Here is a 26,354-nt window from a genome sequence, read left to right on the forward strand (position 1 = left end):
TAGAAGAAATTAGAAGTACATAAATCTACAAAACAGTTAGGCTAACGTTTTATAAAATATAGTAATAATAATATAATTTATGCTTATAATTATTAAAGCCCGGAAGTTTATTTGCATGATTTTACTAAGTACATCAAAAGTTGTTAGATAAGCTAAAAATTTGAGTCACAATTTAACAAATTCAAAAATGAAATTTTATTTTGCATATTTTGAGGTTTTTTAGTTAAACACTTAACACACATAATATTTTAAAATAAAATTACATTTTACTACATATTATTATTATTATTTTATTTTTTTTTAATAATATTTCATGAAAATGACGGAGTGAGCATAATTTCAAAATATATTCGTTGAAAAATAAGTCTTTATAAAAACGTCGCCAATGTAAAATAAAAACCTGCTTAAAATTAATATATTATGTACTATATAATATTATCGAGAATATCATGTAATTTATATCCAGATAATAATTTGGGTTAAATTCTGGGTTAAAGTTTTAATATACGTTATAATTTATGACTTATATAACAATCTAAAATTTCAAAAATTATGTTAGGCGAAGAAATGACAATAGACGGCCTTACAGGTCACAAAAATCTTCTAATTAATGATTTCATATATTTTAAATATCCGCAAATTTCTTTAGTTGATGTAGAACGGAGCTTTTCTCTCATCTCTCAAAAATATGCTGTTCGATAACCGATATTAAAAATCTGTCAAAATATCTAATTATAAATTGCAATTTATAATAATTTCATATTAATTGAATTGTGCATCTTTTTTTTCCTTCTTTTAATTATTATTTCTACTGACTTAAAAAAAAATAATTAAATGCATACTTAGTGCATATTTTAGTAATTTTTAATGTATGAACTTCCGGACCCTACAATAAATATTATAACTTCAAGAAGGTACACAAATACTGCGAACATTTAAATTAATTTAGTTGAATGCAACGTAAATTAAAACTTTATGCACTGTATATGTAAATGTGTATGTATAGATCAAGGTATACCTCAATAAACGTACCACTTGTGATTTTTCTAAATTACATTTTAAAAATGTAATCTTAAGGAACGCATATTTTTTGAATTTCTTTACAACTACATTTTTGTGATACAAACCAGATTTTAAGACTTTAAAAAGATTTTAAAAATACCAAATATGAAACAAGTATTCACTAAAATTTAAAAATTGAATATTAAACAAGCTCTTTATTATCTCAAAAGTACTTTTATTAAAAAACAAAGCATTCGAAAGTTAGCGTATTTAACATAAGTGTTTAAATAGCCTTGAATATAAAAAATAAAACTCTATTAATTCAAAGTGTATGCGAATTATGTACGTTAATGAAAACAAACAATAATGTTTTAAAAAACAGTACTTATAATAAGGGTAATTGAGTTATTTGAAGATTATCTCGAAAAGGATACTAAATAAAGAGATAAACTGTCAAATTTGAAACGTAATCAAATCAGATTTATACGAATAATCGATCATACATCATTGGAAAACGATTTTTAAAACTTTAACATCTATTAATTAAATAATATGTTATCAATAATATCTCAGGCACATCAATCCTAATATGATTTTTTTATAATTTCATAACAAAAGTAAAATAGTTAAATATTATTATATATTTTATGTTTCATTTAATGTATTCACATTTAATATACTTGAGCAAAAGGTACATATTTTTTTGCTTAAGGGTCGTATACATAAATGTAGCTGATTAAATTCTAAAAATACTATAAAATAGTATAATAATAACTTAATATCGATCTACGTGAATATAAATTTGTACAACTGTTCGTCTATCAAATAACTAAATTAAACCAATGAGTCCTCATAATTCAGATTTTATTGTTTAATAATATCATAACTTTTACAAATCTTATTATCATTATTAATATTGTTGTGTAGAAACTAGAAAGAATAAACCGTATGAATTACTGGACATTCTCCGAAACACATCCGACAAGAAGGCGACAGATTATTGTTTTTTACGCATCTCGCTGCAGTAATTTAACAGTGTACCTACAACAGCAAGCCGACGAAAGAGAAAGTGATGATGATTTAGTCGGTAAGCTATGTAAACGCATTTTTTAGTGTAATTTCAGTGTTATATACATATACATAATTATAATGGTCACTACGCATCATTATTTTGAATGTTCTTTAGATATCTTCGAATTCTATCGGTTTTTCTCGTGTTTATCGTTCCGGATAGGTCGTAAAGAATTCACCGGTCCAGATCATCAAAAGACACGAGGGTTAGTAAATAATACAAAAAGTAATAATAACGATATGTGTTCGAACCCGGATCAGTATTTATGTCTATGTACGTAAGCCAATAACAACAACAAGCAAGTATATAACGCGTGAAAATAATTTTATAATTCAATAAAAAAAAAAAACTTATTATATAGATACGTGTATCGTATAGGTAAATGTCTTAAAAATAATGCCATAACCCTACGAAACAGTCAGTTTCAAAGTCAGGATTTCAATTATTATAATCGGGTTTGAATGAAATCTATTTCCCGCAAGCACCATGTTATCTTGAAGATGAGTCGATTGGCCGATGAAATTAATTTTACACAATAGCCTTGATGTTTCTTTTAAAAGGTTATTATCTTGATTGAGTTATACACCTTATAAAAATTTTAAATAGCTCCAAATTTCAACTTCAATTTTAAATCTATCTTAACCAAGTTCAAAAACAAACTATATAAATTATTTTATAATTTTTAATAGTTAAATTTAAAAAAGGCTGAATCACCCACATATAATGCCTAGGTGAAGAAATGAAGGATTTGTTTCAATGGTTTTTCACGGATTAACGTAGGTATAGAAATGAAATAAAAGTTTAATTTCTTCATGGGAATTAAAAACATAAAATATGTCCCTGAACTTGACCGCTTGGAGAATTCTATGCATTTTTTTTTTATTATGTATCCAATTAAGAAATTAACAGAGCGTAACATTTTGTCTTATTCGAATCTACAAGAAAAAATAATTTGTAAAATATACAACATTTTATATCGTATTTAATTCCTAAACTAGAATATTATTATTACACATTAAGACAAAAAATAATGATTGTAAAATTATAAAAAACTAATAACAAACTATTAATGAATAATAAAAAATTAAATCATGTTATTATAGAATGAAATGAACTATAATCTAACTTTTTTATGAGCGTATGAAGTTAGTTTTTTTTTAAATTCGCAAATTATTTTATAGTTAAAAGCACATAAATACTATTAAAATTTATATCTAAAATTCAAAAATTTAAGTGAACTAAGGTTTCACATAAGTCTTTATTACTTTTATTTAAAAAACAAGTCGAGCCTAATTTCACAAGTTAAAATTTTGACGTAATTGGATATTCACGCATCAAAAAATGATTTCTCATCAAACAATTTTTTTATTTGGTTGTAACAATTCAAAAATATTATTCACGAGGACTTGAATCTTGTTTATATACATAATATTTTATATACACAATTATCAATGACATTTTGAAAACATTTTGATTAATTGTATGCTATTTCCTATTTATACTTCAAACCTATTCACACATTTTGCTTAATTAATATTAATGTAGGTTAACATGGCATCTTTAGTCGGAATCTTTTTTTTTTTTTCCGGGCATTTTTTGTATGCAATAATTTATCATTGAATTAAAATTAAAATGTTTAAATAATCATATAAATAACTAAAAATGAACTTTAATTGAAGGAAATCTATTATAAAAATTATATCACGTCTATACGACTATATATTGTTATTTTAAATATTTGATAAAAATTTAAAGTTTTTATGATAAATCTTTTCTTGATTACAAAAAAAAAATGAAAAATCGATTTTGCTGAAAATTGGTGTTGTGTAAATATTCTTATTTTTCCAAAATTCTGGGTATAATTATTTAGAAAAGTACTAATATAAGTATAGTGTCTACTATAAGGCTTTTTCAAGATAAAAATAGCAAATATATCACATTTTCTACAAGAAACTACCCTAAATTATGAATATTAAATCATATTGTCAGCTTTGAACTTGATGAAGTATTGTTTTAAGTCAAAGGTACAAAAAACAGTATTCCCTATACGAAAAAAAAAGTTTAGAGTTAACTTATAATATATTATTAAATCTATTAGATTACAACCTCCTTGGTGTAAGACTGCAAATAATTAAATACATAAGACTATTCATTGTAGATGGAATTATGTAAATGAAAAATCCCATTAAAAATAGATAGGTTGCTATAATTATTTTATGTTAATATCAAGTCGTAGTATCAAGCTTTTTGACAAGCATCACTAAGCCTTACTTACTATGATTACGTATTAATGTATTTGATTATTTGTAGAACTTTCATAGTTCTTAATATTTACAAATTGTACTAATTTAATTCATGTTTACGAATATGATTACAACTTGGGTATCTACTACCTACTTTAATTTTATTATAGTGTTTGATTGTATAAACCGATTTTATAATATTGATGATATTCGTTTGAAAATATAAAAACATCTTTATTGTTTTTGTATGAAATAAAAACGTACCTATATAGACTAGTAAATCATTTAAGATCTACAAAATTATATGCGTTTAAATCTTTGTTTTCAAAAATACTTTTCTCATTATGATCATGCAAATTTATTTTATGGTCAATAAAATATTAGTATAGTACAACCAACCTAAAATTTTTAATTTAGAAAAAAAAAAATTTAATTTTATAGGTAATCGTTTGGTTGAGTAACAATGTAATGAATGATTATAACATAACGATGCTAGTTATATTTTAAAAATTAATTTAACTTAAAATTTCATTACATTTATTATATAACTACAACAGCTGAATTATATTTATTTAACAAAGTATATTTTTTTGAAAATTTAAAATAGTCTAATTATAAGATACATTACAAATTATTTAGATAGTTTATTCTATATTAAATCTTACCCAAAATATTTCCTAACTTTATTACTTAAAATCTATCAAATATATTTATCAAGACGTAACTTTATACTTAATATACGACATTCAAACTTTGAAACACTGCGGATTAACCGACTACTACTCGTACATGAAAAACTAAATCAAACTATTCTTCAACTATGCATAGAAGATATTAATAATATATTATATCCTTCACTAGTGACATTAAGCTGAAAGCTGCAAACGTGTGACAAATAAGAGACAGGCGTAAACCATCGCATACGAGCATAATTATGACTTGCAAACATGGGGATAAGTCGCTAAAAATGTTTTTTTTTTCATTTAAAATATAAACTAACACCGCAACCAACAGACAACCGGCAACAGTCAACAACATTGGGTTAATGTTCCTTCACTCACAATGACAGCAGTCTCGTTTTACTTGTATAAACGCAAAGTAGCTACATTATGGTCTGCAAAGTTAAAAAAAAACCAGTAGCTACCATCACCACAGCGCCACCTTCCAAATAATACAGTCATCTACATTATTATTATTATTATTATTATTACATATGATAAACATAATATCAAATTCGCATTGATCATTTTGGGCCTATATAGTAGGTTAAGTACGCGTGTAGATACATCGATTGCGCGGCGAGTGAAAATAGTGAGAGGGGAGAGCATGCATAAACACTCCTGGTATATACATATATAATACATTATACACATAATATTGTATTGGCGCCATGTCTACAGGAAAGATAAAAAAACAACTACAGTTGCGCAATTGCCTACGGGCAATTTAATAACGCTTTTGCTCTTCGTAATAAAACGCATATAATATGGTAATTACCCTAGGATTATACACAAATGAAAAAAAGCACTAGAATATCAAGGGTGAAATCCAAATGAAATCTTAGAAATTATGAAGAGGGACAGTGATCATTTTTTCGACCACCCGTATTCATAAACATAAAAAAAATCATTTTCGTCGTGTTATTGGTTGTGTGCTACTGATCAGAGACCATAATATAGTATAGTGACAATCCTGTTTGGCGCCAATAAAAACAGTCACAATTTCAGTGAATATTTAAATTGAACTGCAGTGTCCCAATGCATGCCAGTTACAATAATAATTACAACGCTGACAGCGTATGAACAATTAATAATGAAAAACTGATATAAATATGATTCTCCACAAGATCATACATATATATATATATAATTCACAAATATTATCGAATCAAGTATACGTGCAATTTTCAACACAATTCTAAATAATCAAATGTTATGCAGAATTCTTATAACATACGTACAATAATATCTACATGATTATTCATTATAATATAAAGTATATGTTCATACAGCTAATAATACTAGATATATCATTTTAAAAATGTTCTACTCGATTACAATATGCTTTTAAATACCAAAACATTTAAACATTTTAAGAAATCTATTTTAGTTAATTAACTAAATAAAATAAATAATAACTTAAAATATGTGTTTAATATATCACTACACAATTATTATGAATAATTATTTAAAAAACCTATGCAAAGCCTAAACTTCCTAAAAGAATACATTCCACTTTTAAGGATATTATAGACATTTACGATTTTAAATGAATATTAAATACCTTATCTCAGGTTTATTATAATATACCTATTACTTAAAGTTTGTTTCAGTGTTAAATTTTGTATACCTAACTAAAAATCACCAGTTTAAACGATCTTTATTTATTTAAACAAAAGGACTTACAATTGTAGATAAATTCATAATAATTTATAAATAAATAATATAATTAAAATTACAAGTGTACATTCATTTTCTGCGTTAATATATAACATAATGTATTATATTATTTATACTTACTTGTATACATCTATTTTTCAAATTTAAAGTAGGTAGGTATACCCAAAACGAATGAATTATATTTATATTATGCTACTAATTATAATTACTAAGAATAATATAATAAAAGTTTATTTGCATAGGTACCTAAATTAAAAACATTATTATAGACAATTTACCTAAAAAAGTAAATACCTATTATTGTTTTATAATTTATTTAAATAGAACTTTGATATAAGACTTATACGTGTAAATTTGTCAAGTTTGAAAAAAGAAATAAGATATTATCATTAAAATGAATACTACTAGAATTTAATTTTAAATACTATAATAATTTATTTAATCCATTAAAAATATTAATAATTTATAAAATACGCACCAATTTTTTCTATTATCTATTTGTACTTATAATTTAAACAAAAACTATTAAATTGTTTTACTTATTCAACAAAGATTAGGCCTTGGATTTAAACAAAATATTGGATAATGTCCATGTACTTAAATAATATAATAAAATATATATTTTTCGTTTAAACTATAATAATTTTAATTTGTTTGAAATATTCATCATAGGTTTGTTTTTTTTTTAGTAAAAACTGTATGATATACACGTAAAATAATCGAAATAAACATCAGTTCGGGTGCAATCCCAAATTTAAATGAAGGTCTCCACGGTCAGTTCATTTCATAGACAGGTGGAACCTTGACTTCAGATACACTAGAATTTATATTTTTAGTTAACAAATACATAACACATAGGGACAATTATATTTCTTTATTTCTTTTTTATTAATATTTTATGGTAACATATTAACCTAAGTATATTTTCTTCGTATAAATAAATTAAAACAACATGATTGAGTAAGTTTATAGTAATCGAAAATACTAAGTAAATATTATATTTAATATTTATACTTTATAGGTATTAACTCACAATGGGACATTTTCTGTTCTACTAGTATCAAGATAATCAACATAAAACAGTTTTCTACTGCCTTATCGGCACACAATTTGTTTTTGATAATTTATGCTTCTACAATATATTATAATGTATAGGAATATCTTATAATTTTTAATTTTTTAACGAGATTAATTCCCAAATGACGTATTGTTATAGTTTTAGAATTAAATCAACCATACTGGAATATAAATAATATCAAGCAAAATATGCAGGTATAGTTGAAACAATTATATTATACATTAAATCCTAAAAATGTTGTTTAGGTTTAACGGTCATTTTATAGAAAAAAATAACTGTTATAATATTGTTATCATACTATAAGTACATTATAATTCATAATATTATACTTGGATATTTAGATGATAATAATTATAAAGGTCTCCGAAGGTTGAAAAAATCGCCCTACAAACCATGTCGCACGATCGATTTGACGTTATTAATAATTCATTAAAAACCAAACGTAAAATCGGAACAATGACTAGTTATTTTTCGCTCAGTATATTATATTGTCGTCGTAGACAATATTATTTTAAACGTGTCCTGCGATGCGTGTAGCGGTGTCTCGTATAGTGTTATATTATTATGGTCGTTTACATGTGTTGAAACAAAAAGAGAAGTGAATAACTGGTAGGTTGGTCTATAATATACAACGCTGAATGGCGTACACTTGTACCGGTACAGTTTTTCATACAAATCGCGTTTCCCAATTAAATCGGCCTTACAAAATAATTATTGCGTCTTTCGTAGAACGTTTTTCGAAACATATAGGTAATAAGTACTGTAATCAAACATAAAACCAGTTTCAAAAAAATCACATCGCTAGCAGAAGCTTTTAACTTACTCTGCCATGCGACCTTAAAAAACGTTGATGTTCTGTTTCCTATAATATAATATCGAAACCAACAAAATGATATTTCCTGTTTGTTAACGATGAATTGACAATAAAACCCGCCAAAATGCAACACGTGATTAAATAATATTACATTTAGTGACAAAATATATCGTATGAACTACGAATAAATATCGTACGTAATCGACTAGAATACTAGAAGGTAAAAAATACTTCTCGGAGACAGTAGACATTAATTATCACGTTAATAATATTATTGTACCTACTATTTGAAATACAATTTTCTTCCTTAGATCGTATCTCATATATACCAGCGAAAAAGACACCAGCTGCTGAGTAAGAATAAGTTTAACTCGTGGTTTTCGAAGATATAATATATTCTGAGTATTTATTATAGTAATAATAGTGATAGGTTAGCTACCTACATACTATAATAATATTGTTAGGTAACAACATGATAATATGACGTACCTACTGTTACTTATCATTTATTTAATAATATACTAATACACCCTATATTGATTATATTGGTATAATTATGTAGTAAAAATAAAACTCACGTTTCTTCGACGGGGTTTATAGCTCGTCCCGCGCACCGAGTGCAGTTGTGGTATTATCCAAAACGTCGACAGGTAAATGCACCGAACGGGTAATGGAAACAACGGCAACACGGATGGTCGTAGGTAATTAACGATAGCTACAGACAGTCGATAATATTATTTCGCACAGCCGACCGACCGCCGACTCATCTGAGGGGTGGAAAATCGATAAGAACCGGTTGAACTTTTCGACAACGGGTAAATTTAAAATATTATCGTGTTAAGTTATCTGTACGCAAGTGACATTTGGAAAACTATATACTGCGACGGGCACGTTTGAAATTCGAATCTCTAACCCGCGTGGGCACGTGACCAAAAAGACTAAATAAACGAGACACTGAACGCGAAAAATTCTCTAGGTCGACAAGCCCTGTGAGAGGGACAAAATATTCTAATTACGATTTATTATAATATTATATCACACAATAACGATATATGGGCAGTGCGTGCGTGCGCGCGCGTATTCGAACCAGCCGGACGCGATACGTATCGGTGTGCGCACTGACTGTCGTCTGAGTGCGTGTGTGCGTCGGCCGGCGAGCGAACGTTTTGGCCGGAAGGTCAGCTGATTAGAAAGAAAGTACCTGCCGCCGCAGTGGTGGGAGTCACGCGACGTCGATCGCGTATCGCGCCGTGCACGTACATTATTATATTATATATTTTATTATTATGGTACCTACCATTTAGTGAAATGTTATTATTATTGTTATACCTATTATTTGTTATTGTTATTATGTTATTGGATATTAGAGCTTCACCTCCCTCTCCGGCGGATTCGTACGCGTTTGCTTATTTTTTTTTCCGGTCCATCTACGATGTGCCGAGTGAGCACGTTCTTCGTTTGACAGCCGCAACCTCAAACGAATTCAAAATAGGAACCGTTCAATAATGAATTTTAAATTCGCGGTATTCTATTTTAGCGAAGTATTGTGTTGCTCGCAGGGATGATAATATGTACACAATATAGTATTAGTTAAAGTAACCGTGGTATAATAAACAGGACCTCCCCACGTGTCACGTGGGTATTTATACACAATCTTTGTATGGAAACCGTGGTTGTAAAATAAATACATTTGTACAAAAATGTATTGTGTAAGGGGTGAATCGTCGTTTTTATATAGTATCCCACTGAATTACCCTACCCAATTATAATTCTTATTTACACTTACACTTCACAATACCGCTGGACGCTGACTACTGCAGATCTAATAAACATTTTAAAATAATTTAGCTAATCTATCACAAATTAACGGAAACGTAGCGTGCTACTTGATATTTTGTTTTGATGCACGGAAATACATTGAATCATAGATAATATGTTTTTGCGGGTCCTTGTAGCACATATTAACGGTTCAATTTTTTTCCGTACTACAGAGAAAATATCAAGTAGTACGCTAGCGAAAACAACATAGCTTACTATACTTTATTTCTGTTGTTTATGTCAACCGCAAAATTGTCTACGGAACGAAAATATGGACATTTTTCAATGGAAAGAAATACAAATTAAATTTATCATAAGCATTTGAAATGATAATTTCATTACAAGTTAAATGTATTAGGTACCTACCTATGTATCTTTATAGTTCATAATCATAATAAAACTACATACTTCGAAAATTAGTATCATTAAAAATACAAGTAATATTCTGATATGTAATTATTGTGAAATATAAATATTAAAATTAGTAGTATCCAGTAGGTTAGAAGTTACTACTATCTGTTATCTTATATTATATGCTGATACTTGATATGATGTAACCAATATTGCAAGTTTGTATATAATGAAATAACTGATAACTAATAAACGATAAGGTTCATACAATGAATATAAATGTATAGTATACTAATATGTATTAATGTACCATGTTCAACTTACTGTAGTAATATTTCATTCATAATACCTTTGGTGGAAAAACATTATGTGATAGGTACAAACATACTTTATAATAGCGAACTATAAAATATAAAATAATAACTAATTATTATGAAAAACAATAATAGCCTGTGATAACTAATATACTGAGGTGGCTGATGTGCATCTTACCATTCATACCTTGACACGACGCATCTGGCATTTATATTCAGGAAACAATAGTAATGATAACTAAAATGATTGACCCTTTCGTCGCGTTGCACCAAAACTATAATCCTTACAGACGGTTTTGGAAAACTATTCAATTTAGAAATGTTGCTGAAACCAGAGGGCGTAAGTGCGTGACAGACATGAAAATAATGATCGGTTGCACGATCTTAGTTTTCCTAAAAAAAAAGATTGACCATTTACTTGACGGAGAATATTGCGTACGCAGGGACCAGGGATTAACAGTTGCCGGAGATTGAGGTGACTATATTAGGTAAGGCAAACTAATGGTTCGCTCGTGTAATCACAAAAGTCACGACTCACGATGGAAACAATTGTCGTGGATGGCAAAAACAGTTGGTTACAACGTACAAGGACGAAATTCGCAGCCGCAGTGTCGTCACACTACCCCTACACGTATTGTGTATAGACTAGTATAGTGTAAATTTGTATATTAATAAAATAGGTTAAAAAATATTTATAAAATATCGACATAAGAATTATATATTTTGTAAAAAACATTTAATTTCTGATTGTTTTGTTATATCTAAGCACATATTTTGAAATCTTCGTTCATATTTATTTATTTTTGTAAAAAAACCGTACCTGTTTTAATTTTTAATAATTTATTAATTTCCATTGAATTTGACTTTTGTAATGCTCCAATGAACATCCAAATATTTGGATAGATAGTTTTTGACAACCCAGCAATTAATTGGGTTTTAGGCTATAATAATACAGTATGCTAGTACTATTATTTTTTATTTAGACAATCTTTTAAATAAATTACTATTATTTTATTGTTAAAAGTAGTTGAATTTATCAAAAATATACATCTACTATAATAGATAATTATAGTATAATTGATTTATGAAAAAATAAAATAATATTTTATTAAAAAAAAATAATTTCTTATCAAATAATAAATAATATTATATTATTAAATAGTAATAAACTTAAAAAAAAATGTGGGAAAATGTCCGCATCGAAAATATATTAGGGGGGAAATGTCCTAGTATGCCAAAAACAGTCGTGGGGAAAATGTCCGGGGGGAAATTGTCTGCCATTGTATACCATTTTATTTTAGACGCACTTGCGAACGAATACGCAAAAACGGTTTGTTTGGCTGTAACATGACGCTTATTCTCTCAATAATATACCCTTTTTTTACCTTTTTAAAACAACCATTAGAGGTCTTGATGTAATGTGAAAATGTTTGCTTATATACGTAGGCTTAGTTTATACAACGGTCGTTTCAAACGAGCTTTTACTACGGTCTACGAGTTTAGAACTTCACCAAATTTTGTGAACGCTCTATGGTTATGGTTGTGGATAAATCAGTTAGATACTACAGCGATAACAATCACTGTATCAGCATTCATCATTATTTTGGTACTTTATTATTATATTTATAAACCTAGTAATTTTCATATTAATTTTCTTTAGAATATAATTATTATATAATACCTACTATAATATATATATATTTTTTATGCTATCTATAGTCTATACTTAATAATATGTATAATATTGTATAGTTATCGGATACACTATGATAGTAAATAGCATATTATTTCGTGGTTAGCGGTAAGAGTAACCTATTCGCGAGTACTAAAGACTACAGTAGTTATTAGTTATATAATAATAATATACACAATACAGATCGTCAACCGTCGTGTACTGCCAAGATTATATTTAGGGCTACACATCAAAGTAAGACGCACATTAGTCACCAGCTACAGAACATTATTCACTGGAGAATATTACACCTTGAAGGGGATAATAAACTTTAATAGGTATAGGCTTTGTGCGTAAAAAAAATCCATATATCCTGCACCAAATTGTTAATTGCGCCATACGTCATATATTTGAGTGACACGGACCAGTGGTAGACTGCTATGTAGGTATATGGTGTAGCTGGTAATTTCCCGCCAACAGCGATAGCGCGACGATTACGATGAAAAAATATCGTAATAAACACTAGTCACGAAGTTAATATTAAGACAAATATACTACTGTCTGTCAATAACGTCGAAATAAATGCAGGTAGGTATCAACGACAACAAAAATTATAAAAATAATATGTTATCGTTCCACGAACTCTGAACAACGGCAATATAATACATCGACCGTATTGTTAAACATACTATTTTATGTAGTATGCGCCCCTGTAACATGCGTTATGAAAGGTATCTGGGTATATATTAGTATAATGACTAAAGATAATGACAAATATTTTAATAGAGATCGAATTAGGTTTATACCAATGGTAAAATGATGAATCATTGTCAACTGATTGATTCACAATGCCCATTGTTTTTTTTTGTACTTCGAACGAAATCGAACGCATTTAAGTAAACAAAATAGGCCTAAAGGTTTTTTTTTATTTTTTTATTTTTTTTTTGAAAAACCATGTCTTACTATTTAATAATTTTATTTTTATCACTGAAACGATTTAAACACCTGTAGTCAACAAAAGAATGTATTTCAAACAAACTACTAACGAAATAAATGGTGCCAATTGTTTCGTTACATTTAAATAAATATAAAAAATAAAATGAAAAGGATAATAAAAAAAATTACAATATATACTATTACTTTTCTCAGTACTTATAAATTGATAAAACACTTAAAAAGACGTTCTAGTTACTTGATAATTTTTAATTATATAAATAAATTATTCATTTAAATATTTAACTTAATGCCTTAGATTAATATTCAGTTTGACAAGCCCCATATGTTTTTTAACGTATATATGGATCGTGTATATTCTGGAAATGATCATACAAATTTGTTATTATTTGCAATTATTATTTTAAATATTTATGTTATATATTTATTATTAAGTAATTGTTTATATATTTTATAAGATAAATTATGTAGAGTTGCCTTGGAATTTTATATTATTATGTTTAAATTTTACTCAATATTCAAATATTCAAATAATTAATCTAACTTTTTAAATCTGAAATACTTGTCGTTAATTCGTTTTGTCTACATTTATTTATAATCTTTAGTAAATAATATAATTAGTGTTATAGATGTTATAAATATAGGTCTACAATACCTATACAATTCTTTGTTAATATTACCAGTACTTGTATTATATAGTTGTAATGATTGTATTAAAAATAAATATTTTACTTGTAGAATTAATTTTAACTGTCTACAGCTGTGTGTATTTATTTAAATATATATAATAATATATTTGTAATAAATACCAATGTAAAATTACACTCAAGTAAAAAATGTGTGAAATTTTTATAGAAAATAACAAATTTTACTTTGTATGACAATATGTATAATTTACAGTCGCTACCTATACTTAGAATAACAATTTTAAAATCACAAAATAAATCAATTATATATTCATGCAAAAAATGTCTTAAATTTTTTAATATTATGCAGGGTTATAACTTAATAAGTATTATTTATAATAAAGTTAATAATATTGTAATAATTTTAAATTCTGAGTTGAGTAATGAATGTATTGACAACGATGTGTAACTACATTACTCATTCATTATTCATTACGTTTATGAACAGTAAAAATTCTTAAATCTTCAATTTCTAGAAAACTAAATCTTATTATTTCTTTCAGAAATCAAAAGTAAAAATTACCAGCACTTTTCTTAATAATTAGGAACAATATAAATTTTTACACAAAATCTGCAATTTTCAATAATGACGATTTTCTTGTTTTGTTGTGATTATTCAAAAACAAATAACCGTAGATTATTGATATTTTTACCTAATATTTGTATTAGTATTTTATATAATATTATAAATATGGTAAAGTTTTCAAAATATTTCTTTGAGTGATTTATAAACATTCAACATTTTCAATTTAGTTTAGTGTTTTTTATAATATAAAATAATATCGTTAAAAAAATCTTTCACTCAGGTCAAAAAGATTGAAAATTTATTTCAAGGTCCCGCATAAGATTTTATTATAGCTATTTCGAAATATTAATAGGCATGATTTTTTTCTTATAAGTATACAGAGTTTAAATGTTGACAAGATTCGACAAAATCTAATGATATTTATTAATTCAACATTTTTTTTTTAATATAAATACTGAAAATGTTAAGTCAATTAACTTTATTCACCTCTAAAATGTTTCTATTTTTAAAAAATTCTTGGGAAGGTCCGAACCCCTGGACTCTCTTCAGTTACGATATTGCCTAGGGCCTACGATTGTATTAATCCGGGCCTATTAATATTGTTAAATATAAGTAATTGTTTATAATATTGTACGACACATTAATATGGTTAACGACTAACGTAGTAGCTAGGCCTATTATAGTAGGGTCAGTAAATAGAATTAAGAACATCGTTCTAAGATCTAAATATCTCATATTATTTATTTATGATGGATAACAATGTAAATAATGTATATGTTTAGGATGTTTTAGATGTTGTGATCAGGCACGTAAACAAAAAAAAAATTCGGGGGGGATCTTTCAATCATAGTTCCTGTTCTACTGTAATCTATTGATTACTTTTTACTTTATTATTTCAGTCTAACAACTAGTTTTATTTATTATTTTAGTTTTGTTAATTAAATTAATAAATACTATTATTCTAAATGTAACGATGTTTACAAATGTGGAAATCAATAAATGACAAAATAATATATTACCCTGTCAGTTGTCACTGTACCGTGTACAAAAATAATTGTACATTGATAACGAACCAAATTGAAACCGATTATTTTAAAATGAACTCATGAAACAAAATCAAAATGAAATGTATATCTTTGTTAAAAATATATGATATAGTATATTGAAGTATGAAATGATATTTAATTTATTATCTTCCTTACATCATGACGACCGTGAAAATACTGTATAACTGTAAACCTGTACATATAACTAGGTATATAAGTATGGTAACTAACTCAGGTGTTTTTTTATAAAGATAAATAAGCAAAGTATACAAAAGAATGTTATAATATTAATAACTTTTATTAGAACATTAACCTTTACTTAATATATATCTTATAAATGAATAATCTGAATGTTTTCAGATCAAGATAAATTTAATAATTTATCATATTTGTATAAAATAATAATATGATGATAATAGGTAATTAATGAAAAATATGTCTAATGCAGTAGGTATTTATCTTATTATTTTACAAAATCAACTAAAACTTTTATTATAAAATTATAGATTATTCGAGGAAGTCATGTACTCGTGGACTCTTTTATACAATACTAACTGTCCCGTCACGGCGTTGCCCGTGTATTAGATGTGTTAATAATGTGTGAAGCTCATGTCGATCAAACAGCGTGTTCAAAGCGTATTCGAATAAATACGTGTTTAACAGTATAGCAAGATGCAATGGAAGTGAAATACGTCAGACGGCAGCGGCGTTATTATTTAGAATATACTATTATATATTTACTAGTTTAATAAACAATTCGAGTCGACCTTATCCAATAGATGCATGTATTTTTATGACTCCACAAAGGAAAAACACATTTTCATTTCTCAGTATAACTTTATCAAAAAGTTTGGCCATCGCTGAATTCTAAAGTAGTTAGACATATTTTTAATATCCTAGCAACCGCTTATAGAAGAAATAACAAACAATTATTAAACAATTAAAAAATACATATATCTTTAGCTATATAAAAAACCCCTTTTACCTCTTTAGAGGTTGAATTTTGAAAAATTCTTTCTTAGCGCGCTCCTATATTGCTTAAGGCACCTCTGTACAAAATTTCAAGTCTCTAGACTCAGCGGTTCGGTCTGGCCGTTGATTATTATAAAGTACACTTTCCTTTATATATAGAGAAGATTATATATTTTTATTTCAATAATTATTATGTAAATGGAAAATCGTGATGGACAATAAATATTTATGTAAATATTAATATTTTCAATTTTTATACTTGGGAAAAAAATAATGAATGAATAATAAATTTAGGAAACTGTTTATTAATAAAAACATAACCTTTAGATAATCCTTGAACTTAATTCAACGTGATAATTTTTTTTTTTTGCAAGAGTACCTAGGCTATTTTTATTTGTATTTCTTCAGAATACAAATTATTTCATTTTATCATCTGTTAAGAACAACAATAATAATATTACCATTATAAATCTAACCATAATAGGTAATTGGAATTAAATTTTTTTCATATTAATAAATACTTTATGTATTTATTTATACTTTATGAATATATTTTACACAATGTATCTTAAATAATCACTAAATATATTTATTTTTCAAATACAAGCTGATTTTGATTCCAGAAGCTTAGGGATTAAATATTCAGAACAGTGCTACAAAAACCACAGGAATGAAGTTCACCAGTAAATAAGGACAGAGATTTCCATACGAATTTTCTAATTACATGTTTACATACTACAAACATTTTGATATCAATTGTCAATACCTAGTAACAGGGATTGGTAAATTGGGTGCCGCAAATAAAAGGTAGTAGATGAGTAGAGTCCTGTAAAAAAATGTTAGTGGGTACGTTAAATATAGTACCTACATATATTTTTATAATTCTGGTATAAATATTGTATAAATGGTATACATTAAAATATAATATTATGTTCTCGGTAAAAACTTAAATGATAAAGATTTAAAAATTAAAATTAGGTTTCATATTAACAGTATATTTTGTCATTTGTTCCCTTAATTATTATTTGTTTTTAATGTTTGTTTATCTATCGATGCGTAGAATTAATTGGTGTCCGAGCGGTGTACCACAACATGCTCCCGACTCGAACAGATACATCCTATGCAATATGCCGTAGAGAATTATTAACAGAATTATTCAAAAATAAATTGTATAAATATAGAATATTAAAGTTTTAAGTTTTTAATATTATAGGCCTAGTTGCGCCAATGGTTTATAGCCGGAACTCAACTTACCGCTTTCAAAGTATACACAAATTATCGCGGACCCAATTTACCTAGCCCTGATCCTGCACAAGTAATCACTGTTATGCTAATGATATACTATATAGAATATAGATATACCATATGTTTCATATTATGTTATTTTTGATTTCCTTTTTTCTCACATAGTATAAATATATTTAAATATTATTAGATTCTTATCGGAGCTGTAAATGTGTTGGTTTTATAACGATCTGTGTTTTTTCTTTTTTTCTAAATGTACTATTTATAGCAGACAAATTTCTTTGATCTTCAATTTTGAGGAAAGTGGAAAATTGGATTTAGTGTGTTACTTTGAGTGATAAAAATAGACATTTTCCAGAAACTGAAAATGATCGAGAAGAACAAAAAGAAAACAAAAAAATAGGAATATTTGCGTCAAATCAGTTATAATTTATAAATAACTTACGTCGGTACTTGAAATTATGCTAAGACTTTATAAAGATCTTGACTTTTTTCAAACTATTTATAGCTGATATTATCAACTTTCTTAGTTTTTATTCTACCTATGTACGGTGATATTTTTATTTTCGAATAAACACATTTATTGTTCATAATAATATTTTTTAACAGTAATAGTTTTATTTATAGTTTAGTTGTTATTTAATAATTTAAATAAGTTGTAAACAAATTATGAATTGAATATACTCGTATATATTAATATTTTTATTGCACAATTTATTTAAAAAAAAACAATTTTTACAATGAGCGTAAGTGAAGAGGAAGAGAGACGTATGAATTGGCGTAGGCCACCTATTTGGAGTACTTCGCGATGAATCGAATAAATTACATAATTACATTTTTAATACAATAATTTCATTGTTACTTACTCAATATCCTCAATAATTATAGTTAAAATAGTTACATAATTCATAAATAAACTTAAAATATTTTGACTTTATTATAATTCATTAATCATTGTAAGCATTATATATATATTTGATTTTGACATATATTTTTGATCTTCCTTATTCCGTTCTTTATAAACATTTATTATATTAAAGTTATTATATCTGAATTTTTACATGTTATATAATTTTATTTTTCTTTAGTTCCTTGCATATTAATGAGTAAGTAATACAACAAAAATATAAAATTATAAATGTTAAGATTGTGTCAAGCTCACAGGCCTTTTATGCTGAAGCTGAAAGAAATATAATCAGGGACTTAACGATTTTCATATTATAATTTGTCGTATCTTACTCTAATTAATGTAATATAATAACCTATAAATATTATTTCTGTAAATAATAATAAAAATAATCACATTTTTTTTTACATAATATTATGAATTATTTATTATTCTAATAAATATAAATTATGATTGTTATTTGTATGTATGTAGGTACATACAAAGAACATATGTATATATATGTATCATTTATTATTTTGCTAATTGATAACATTTTTTATTATAAATCACTACATTGGTATTATATTATTATACAGTCATAGCAAAAAAAGTCACTCGTACCTATTACGAAGTAGTTCCTCAAGAAATATCTCTATGTATTTTCTTAAAAAATACATTTTTTCTAATTTTTCTATTGGTCATAATCGTTAGACTTGTTTTCCAACGCTTCGTTGACGTAAAAAAATATACAAATAAACCTCAATGGGCACACCTTAAACGCCGTAGATTTAAATTTTTTATTTGCTACTTTATTGCTTATATTGTCGCGCGCACAAGAAAATGACAAGCGTTTGGTTTTGTCAATGTACAATGTTAAATGTGCCGTGACATGCTCGTTGACCTAAATACATATAAGGAGTCCGCGAACAGCATCGAAAAGTCTTGAGATGCATCATTCAATATTATAATTCGAGTACGCATATTATCTTATATTTATTTTTCCTAATGAAAAGTACTGCTTTCATTCGTATACATCGCACTTTAAGGTCACATTGCACGGTATTTTAATTAGCACTATAGTACAGTAATGCCACATAAGTATGATGATGTGCATTGTGGCGATAAAGGAATTGCAGCTTTACACGATTCCAAGGACAATAATAATTAAATCGTATTGAAAAGTTAGTGTAAGTATTTGAAACACTCAATTAATTATCGTTGTTTTATCGATAAAACATAAGAATCAGTAATGTGACAAAATCCATATATATTGATCATGATCAATATATTTCAAAATATAACATCGTAGTCATTTACAAGAAAACTATTACTAGATAGCTTATTATTGCAGTGCATCTTAAAATAGTAGTCTACTATAGTATAATATTAACTTTAGGCTGTGTAAAATTGAACAAATCCAAAACCATTCTCGAAAGTTTTAAAAATCTATATTAATTTTATATAGACGAGAAAATTAATTATGAGAATATTTATCGTGTTTGTTGTGCATAAATACTATACGTATCACGTATGCGTTAATCAAACGTCTCGCAGAGAAACTTAGATCATATGAGTAAGCTATGACTTGTGGTCGTGTCACGTGCATTTTTGACGCCAAAGACCGCAATGAATGAAAAGCGCACAATTATTTGTCAATTGATAGTTTCCTAAAACAATGTACGAATTACATAGAAATCGAATCTAGGATTGAAAGTAATAGCTTATAGAGAATATAGAAATTGTGCTCCAATTTATAAGAAAATGCAATGTTAACTTTTCCGAGGAAATAAATATCCTGTCAATCGATTATTTGTTCTTATATATTCTTATCTGACTTAAAATATATTATTACCTACTTTAAGTTAGTATACCCGATATTATAACTACGACAATAGACAATATAAATTATTTTATTAATAACTATTATACTGATATTTGGACTTCAATATATTTTAACAAATTATACCATGTCTATACAACTATACATAGCTTGACAAAACAATTTAGGTACTATAAAATACATGAATATAATATTTTAGTTATTTAGAACGATATTTAAATTTATGTATTTCTTCTCATATAACCAATATATATATATATAAACATTGGGTGATTCATTTATTGAACAACGCCATTATTTCAAAATATATAAACGTTTCTGAAAAAAATATCTTTACTTAATTTCTATTGATATTGAAATAATAAGTGTTGTTCGATAAAATAATCGCCCTGTACATATTACATAAATGTATGTTATCATTTTAATATTATTATCATTAACTATATCACGTCTATTAAATGTTTTATTTCATCATTTTAAAGTAAATACTTATGCTAAGCAAAATTACTCGGATTTTAATTATGTATTGGATATAGGTAAATTTTTATGTATACACTGTGCACATATAATGTATGTCGGTATTTTAATTTATATTATTAATTATAAAATTGAACTTCATCAAGTCACTGATTTTTAACTCTATAATATTGTATTAATAAGTTTTAATAGTTAAATTTAAATAACTTATTTGTAGGAATTAATTGTTTAATAATTATATGCTTACACAGTATAACCATTTATAAAACAGTTAAAACACATTTATTAATATGTAAAATAATTATACTGATTAGTGATAACTAATATGTAATAACAAATAATGGAGAACAAAGTACTGTAATTTTATATTTTATTTCATTGATATGTTCTCAATTTTTTTATCACTTAATACCAATTTAAAAAAGATATTAATCTATGCATAAATTGTAATATTTTTTTTTTCGAAAATAAAAAATATATAATAAAATATAATCTCAATAATCCTGCATCCCAGCAGTTATAGTTCATTATTAAATTTTATTATTCAATAGATATTCGTAAATGTCCTTGAATAAAATACTATTTAATACTGATACAACAATAAAACAAAAGTTTTATCGCTTAAATTGATAAAAATATCATTTTACCAGTTTTTTTTGTCGTGCGATGTACAAACGTTTCCTATACTTGCTCATATTGTATTCAATCGAATTCTTTGATTAGCTTCATTTTACGACTTTCGCGTATAATTATCCATTTATGAAACATGTTGATATTGAACGAGAAACGTTAACGTGTAAATGTTGTATGATAAAACCATACATAATTGGTAAGTTTTTTTTTTTACTTTATTAACAGAACTTTTTTATAAAATAGGATATTATGATATTAATAACAATGTTTAATTTATTGTCCAGTTCAATTAAACTTTTGTAGATGGTCATTATTTTTAATCTTTAAAATAAAAGTTTATTGTAAGCTCATTCAATTAAACGAGATTACCTATTACCTATTTATTTAAAACGATATCACAGTTTTATTCTAAAATAGTAAAATGTATTATTTTTATTAATCATATCCGACATAATTCATCGGTTTTAAATGTGAATATAAATATATGCAGCATATCCTAAAATATTATTTTAAAAGTTTATTATATATTTTATTTTTGGTCCAAGAACAGAATATTAATACAAAAAAATATTAATATTTTATGTATAATAAAAATAATGCTTAATCCTAATTTATTATTATTATTCAATGAAAAAATCAGCATTATTCAACTATAGTATATTTAAAGTATTTATGATAATAAAAGATAGCAGAGTTTCTGTATTCTTTTTATAAATACGTACGTTTTTGTACGATTAATTTATTAAAAACCAAAAAAAAAAAAATACATTCATATTTATGTAGAATATTATATATATGTATTAATATACAAAAAACTGTATGTATTTGTGGTATATACGGTATTATTATCTTTCGTTAGTTAACTTTTTTATACTCGTATTTAGATTTTACCTACATAGCTTTTAGAATTTTGAAAATTCCTATTTTTATATAAATTATTATTAAAACAATATAGAATGTTGTAAAACGTAATAAATTTATTACGAAATAAAAAATTGTTACAAATAAAAAAAATAACTTTATTAGTTATAGCAACCATTGTGTCAAATAAATAATAATTATCCAACCGCAATTTAGCTCGAAGCAGGGGTGGATATAAACTTTGTTAGTGAAAATAGACCTACAATCATTTTTTCTCAGAAGAATAATATTGATCAAGCCATTTTAAAATAATTGTCTATAGGAATTTAAATTTACATGAATATTTTCATTATTTTCATGTTTCTGGAAAATTAATTTCGGAACATAAACAAAGTTTAAAGCTTTAATCTTTACAACAGTATATCAATTTTTTCTAATAGTCAAAATAATACTCTGGTTCCAGTGAATCCAAATTTACCATGTTACTACATAAAAATATACAAATAATATACCTATAATAACTTATACTTATTTTTAAAATAAATTAGTAGCCTTCTAGTATAATACTTCTGATTAGTAGAATCCGCTAAAATATCAATCAGCCTTAAATAAGTTACTTTGATGGTTATGATATAATTATACAGTTTACAATACAAATAAAAGTTTATACATTTATATATATTAATATATTATTAATACATTTAGAATTATTTTATTACAGATTCAAGTTTCAGATGTTTGTTCGGGTAATTTCATTATAAATAAAAGACTACCTATGACTAGAGAAATACCATTATATCGTATTTGTAAATATGTACAAATTGTATGATTTTGATTAGGACATTATATTTAAAATTTAAAATTCATAATTGCGTTTCGTTTAAATTCCAAAGGATCCTCAATCCTCATAGATATAACCACGTTTTTTTGATTGTATCTATGGATCATTTTCCACTATCAGAATTAAACTTAGATAAGGTAAAATTCATTTGATTATTCCCCGATGTTTCAATACATTTATAAATTTGACATTAAGAGAACTTTATCAATCATAGAAAATAAAAGAGTTTTAAATAACAAGATAATCAAAAACGTATAAGTTAGTTAATCTATTCTGAATGTATCATTTTATTCTAGTTTTCAAATAATTGTTTCCCCAAATATGTGTCAAGTAGTCAAATTGGCAAACCAATTTGCACCAATCATACTCAACTTATCTTAAATAATATCTACCCAGCGGCCAGCACAACGTGCAGATTAGCAACTTTGTATATACTTAGATTATTACACAAAAATTGAGTACCTACAACTATTAATTATTACAAATATTTATTCGTATTGTCGCGATTTATACGTACAATATAAGTACACCTTAAACTGTATCGGGATAATAATATTCAATATCTATAGTATTATAAATTAGAAAAAATATATAGCAACCTAATGATTAATTATTATATTCACAGATTAATTTACAATTTGGCATACGTAACTGTGTCGATTTCAAGTAAATGATTAAAATTGATATAAGAATTGAATTATTATTTTGTTTTTTAACATTAATTCTACATAAAATAAATACCAAAAAAATATAACTATATTTATTACTTTATGTCTAAACACTTATCATATTAGTAGTACATATAACTACTACTAGGTAAGTACCTATCTAAAATTAATGTAGCTCTTTAGTTTATACGTATATCGATTAGGTATATTATACCTTTATTTATTTTTAAGTTGAAATAATATTTTCAAGATACAACCGGTCAACTGAAAAGAAAATGATCCAAAGACCTTTTAACCTAATTATTATAAATACCTACTCAGTTTTATAACTAAAAAAAAAACAAAAAAAAAATTAAACTTAGATAATATTATCCAGAAACTTCCTATACAAATATTACTTATTAGTTATTACTAGGGCTCAGATTTATAATATGTAAATACTTATTTTTACTGTGACTTGATAAATTAATTTAAGTGAGTAATAAGTTCGTTTCGAGGGATTTTCAATGAAATTAACTATATTTTATTTTATATGTCTTTACATATATTGCCATAAGTACATGTTTATACATATTTCTCAAAATAATAATTTATATAAATTTTTCTACATATTTCAACAATTTGTTCATTAGATGATCTATTTAACGTATTTAGCACGCGCCTTTCACCGAATAGCAGAAACCACTCGATCAAAATTTACAAAAATAGACGAATTAATATCTACAGTTAAAAAGATATTTTTAAAAGCTTCTAGCCGTATCGAAATTTTTAAAAATATGTACCTAGATTTAAGCCTCCCCCACAACCAATTGTAAACTTGGTTAAATGTCGCTAATTATTATGTTCTTTTGAATTTGAAAATTTAAAAATACATGTTATCATAATTTGTGATCAAGATAATTAATATTTTTATTTTTTAGCTTTTTTTTATTTATATTTTATAATTTTTAATACGTTTTTTTAAGTAATTTTACTAATCATATTAGTAAAATACATATTTTGAGTTTTTAGCACATATTTATGTACATATTTTGGTAGCATAAATACATATAAATCCGAGCCTTAGTTATTACTAATCATTTCTATAGTAATGTTAATGAATATTTTTACTGATCATCTAAGCTTTATGTCAATTTTTTTCTCTAATCAAATTGACTTATTGTATTACTACATTACTACAATGATTGTACAAAAGATTGTACATAAAAATAATTTAATAAAAAATAACACACACTTTACATACCTACCTAACTTTGTATTAAATCTACAAATATTATTACACGATTATTTGAGTTGATATTTTTTAAGTTGGCATGAAGTTCTATTAAACAGTATGGATATTTTAATAATTAAAATTAATTATTAATGCTATAATAAATTTATTAAAAACATAAGTCTGGTGAGTAGTGAGAGTATGTATTATAAGTGTAGTAAGTTTTCCCGTGTAATTTTGGCTATTGTCCAATGACCTTAATCGACGACCGAGATATGGTTTTGAGACGGATCTTCTAAAATAAGTATGTATATAATACTACATAAAAAAATCATAATATTAGTGCGATAGTCGATAGAAAACTGGTATGTCATTGCAATATTTCATAATATCCTATCTATTACAATACAATGTATAATACATATTACATATTTACATATAGTTGCTATTTTGAGTAATTTACTTTAATAATTCTTAATAATCCCATGATTAATGCGAAACGTTTAAGTTTTCTTATAAATTAATGTAAACGTTAATAGTTACTTGTTAGCTTTAAGACAAATTACTACTATTTATTTCCTAAGATTTAAATTACATATATCTATTTACTAAATTAAAATTAAAGTAACAACATTAAAGTAAAAAATATTTAAATAGCTTTTTAGTTTTTATAATGCTTTCCTTAAAAATTACATAGTTCATACTTTCCTTCAAAATGTTACATATTTTTTTTAATTTGT

The 26,354-nt window shown here is 25.6% G+C and overlaps 1 protein-coding gene and 1 pseudogene across 1 annotated transcript in view; one reads left to right on the top strand and one right to left on the bottom strand.

Annotated features, from left to right (window-relative positions):
* The window catches only part of LOC132929680 (AF4/FMR2 family member lilli-like), a 63,937-nt gene extending 54,188 nt beyond the window's left edge, over window positions 1–9,749 (bottom strand). Inside the window, exon 1 of the mRNA XM_060995200.1 lies at window positions 9,187–9,749. The gene's annotated coding sequence lies outside the window, so the exon portion shown is untranslated. The remainder of the gene's footprint in view (window positions 1–9,186) is intronic.
* LOC132926105 (gamma-tubulin complex component 3 homolog) overlaps window positions 1–26,354 on the top strand; it is a 73,827-nt pseudogene that overhangs the window by 29,405 nt on the left and 18,068 nt on the right.

Source organism: Rhopalosiphum padi, chromosome 1, assembly GCF_020882245.1.
Source record: "Rhopalosiphum padi isolate XX-2018 chromosome 1, ASM2088224v1, whole genome shotgun sequence".
Taxonomy (NCBI): domain Eukaryota; kingdom Metazoa; phylum Arthropoda; class Insecta; order Hemiptera; family Aphididae; genus Rhopalosiphum; species Rhopalosiphum padi.